Raw genomic sequence first — 3,739 nt, forward strand, 5'->3', positions numbered from 1 at the left:
TTTCGTTACCCAAAATAAACTGTACAAAACACAGAAGTTGCAAAAGACACCGTAACCAAATTTTGGAAATTTGTGGTAAGTTCCTCTGGGACCAAATTGGTGAGGTCATCGGTACCTAGGCTTACACACTACTTAATCTAACTTAAACTAACTTACGCTAAGGACAACACACACATCCATGCCCGAGGAAGGACTCGAACTCCCGACTGGGGGACGGGGGGAAGGGTGGCCGCGCACCGTAATCCAGGTATTATTTAAAATATCGAAATAGCTTGTACGTTATTGACGATATTATTTTTATCTCGTTTTCCATTAGCTAACAACCCCCTTCTAGGTCTCGCCTTGTTTCTTATCGTCCTCTGCCCTGTCGACAGATTACTAATAGACACTAAGTGATTCTCTTCTTGTGAGTTTTCGGTAGGTCTCCGTTTGTTTTGACTAATTCTTCGTCCTGTCGCATTCAAAACTCCCTATTGCTCACAAATGGAAAAGTAAAATGCTTTATTGGGAAAGTAAGCGAACACAGAGTAATAAATCTGTCGAAAGAAATGCTTTGTCTTCATCATGAAGTGATACAACGAAGGCAGGGAAGACATGAATCAAATTATTATTGCATTAGACCCCGACTCCTCACTAGCCAAGTTGATTAAAAGAATTTTTTACTGTCCGTCTTGAGCGTAATGATTTCTTTTTTAAAGACGAACTGTCCTCAGATATGATTGTAACTTTTACAAGCTTACAGGTATAATAAGGGGACTTCTTATGACATCACAAACTTGAAGAAGACGTCCACATGTTAGCTGCCACAAATGTCAGCCTTTGGTGGAACATTTTGACCAAAAATACCAGCTTGCGACATTTACTGGTGTACTCATAATTCTGGTTATAATCTAAGGTGTAAAGGAATCACACATCATTCCTAAGTGGACTCGCTCAAGTGATATTTTATTTTATATAGTCTACATGAATTTTGGTTGCGCTATTTATTTTTACTGTAGCAGTTTTATTTCTGTTATTTGACTTTAGATTCCTTATTACTTCAACTCGAAAAACTCTTTCGCTGCACACTGTGAGAGGGAAAGATTGGAGAAATATGTTCTTGGCATTTTCGGGAAGAGGACATAGACCGAACACCTGTTTTGTCAGTCCGTGTTAAAGGAAACGCTGGATTACCAGAGCAGCCTTTTCACATCATTTACTTCTCTTCTTGGTTATCCGAACGTATAACAAAAGTAAAGTTGCATGAACGAGGCGAAATGCGTCGTATTACAGAGCGACGTGGCGCAGTGGTTCACACTTGGGACTCGCATTGGGGAGCATGACGGTTCAAATCCGCGTCCGGCTTTTTGTGACTTCTCAAACAGCTACAGGCTAAATACCGGTATGATTCCTTTGAAAGTGTGCGGCCGATTTCCTTCCCTATCCTTGAAACATTCAGAGCTCGTGCTCCGTCTGTAACAGCTACGATATTGACGGGACGTTAAACCTTGATCTTCCTTCTCCTTTGCGTCATATTACTTTACCAAAGATGTATTTAAGACCAGAAAAAGTCTGAGAATACCGTTCTGACGCTGTGTTATTCACGAAAGCACTGTAACATTTTCTGTTTAAAACTACTGTTGCGTGTAGCCCAGATGACAGAAATTAAGAACCAAAAACACTCGTAAACAGTAGACTGCTAATGTTTTGGGACATTTAACATGGTCGTGCCGGCTTCATAGCCACGTACACCATAAGTCTCGACTGCCATCTCCCCTCATTATACGCCCATAATTACATGAGTCACCCGTCCAACTAACAGCAAAATTTAGGTCAAAGGATATAACCTCTGGGGATTCCACTACGACAGACTCGCTCCGTGGATTTGTCGCTCGACGGATCATGTACAAGCCCCAAGAACGCTCTAGCACATTCGAGGAATAAGCCATTTTCCGTGCGCCTAATATTCTACCCATTTCTTGCCACTTGCGTTTGTAACGGCCTCGTCGCCCTCCAGCGGCTCACCGCATTATCTGTAAAACGTTCTGTGTGCGCCGACTTCAAGCCAAATCTTGTACTCCTGCTGAAATTTGTTTTCTAATATGTTGTTGCATCACGTCACCCTGTCGGGGGGGGGGGGGGGAGGGGGGGATTCTTTGGATTAAATTTAGGTGATGCCTTTAGGTATCGTTACTATTAACAATTTACTCAAATCAAAATTATCAGATAAGCTTCTGAAAAAAGATGGGATGGGGAGACATTTATATAATACTACAGCGTATTTGCTACGATACACACTCGCTACAAGATAAGTGGAAAACGTATGCTTTCAATTTTACAAAAGTGTGCTTGTCCAAATGTTGCTCGTAGACGACTTCTTTCTGCGAAAACTGTATTGTGAAAGAATATTTGACATTCTTTCTTTTGCTGGTGTTGTGTTGATAAGGGACGAAACACATTCCCCAATTAGTAGTAAGGTTAATACAGAAATTTGTCTGCTTCGGCCAGCGGAAAAACCACGACAGCAGCACTAGCAACTTTTTCACAGTCGTAAAATCACAGCTCTGCGCGGCGTCTCATTCTTGGGGATAGTTGTTGGACCTCAACTCTTTCAAGAAGAAGGAATTGCAGTAACGATGATTTCACAGAAATTATATCGAAACATTATGTTATTTTGTACTTTGGTTCAATGCCTAAAAACTATGAGCCAAAAAAAAAGAAACAGTACAAAGGACACTCAAGAATTACTGTGCCCGAGACTGTTCAAGAAACTTTTTCTCAACGTAATAGCTCGAGTTGGCTATCGGATATTTCTTTCTGTGAGGTTACCACCAACGCAATGTCTACGTTTAGTAAACTACACTCATGCTCATAAATTAAGGATAATTGCAGAATGTGGTGCCACACAACGTGACTCTACACAAAACCGGCGCTAATAGCATAGGAACATAGGGAACACACATGACACAGATCTGTAAGTCCACGGTATTGGTTATAAGTTGAGAAAACCGTCCCAAAACACATGTGCTACAAAACGCCGGCTGTTTCCTGCGCATGTACCCCGACATCAATATGGGATATGATCACCATGCACACGTACACAGGCCGCACAACGGGTTGGTATACTCTGGATCAGGTGGTCGAGCAGCTGCTGGGGTATAGCCTCTCATTCTTGCACCAGTGCCTGACGGAGCTCCTGAAGTGTCGTAGGCGTTTGAAGACGTGCAGCGATACGTCCACCGAGAGCATCCCAAACGTGCTCGATGGGGTTTAGGTTTGGAGAACAGGCAGGTCACTCCATTCGCCTAATATTTTCTGTTTCAAGGTGCTCCTCCACGATGGCAGCTCGGTGGGGCCGTGCGTTATCATCCATCAGGAGCAAGGTGAACCCACTGCACCCCTGAAAAGGCGGCCATACTGGTAAAAATGACGTCCCGATACAGCTGACCTGTTACATTTCCTCTGTCAAAGACATGCAGGGGTGTTCAGTCTATACCTAAACTCGTCCGTGAACATAACCTGGGACTACTGTTCCAGTGACCTTGTATTGTGTTCTTGACACCAGGCTTTACGGGCTCTCCTGTGACCAGGGGTCAGTAGAATGCACCTTGCAGGTCTCCGGGCGAATAAACCATGTCTGTTCAGTCGTCTGTAGATTGTGTGTCTGGAGACAACTGGTCAAGTGCCTGTGTAAGGTACCGAGCAACGCTACCTGCAGTACTCCGTGGCCGTCTGCGGCCACTGATGGTGAGATATCGGT

The sequence above is a fragment of the Schistocerca serialis genome, chromosome 2 (assembly GCF_023864345.2).
Source record: "Schistocerca serialis cubense isolate TAMUIC-IGC-003099 chromosome 2, iqSchSeri2.2, whole genome shotgun sequence".
Classification (NCBI taxonomy): domain Eukaryota; kingdom Metazoa; phylum Arthropoda; class Insecta; order Orthoptera; family Acrididae; genus Schistocerca; species Schistocerca serialis.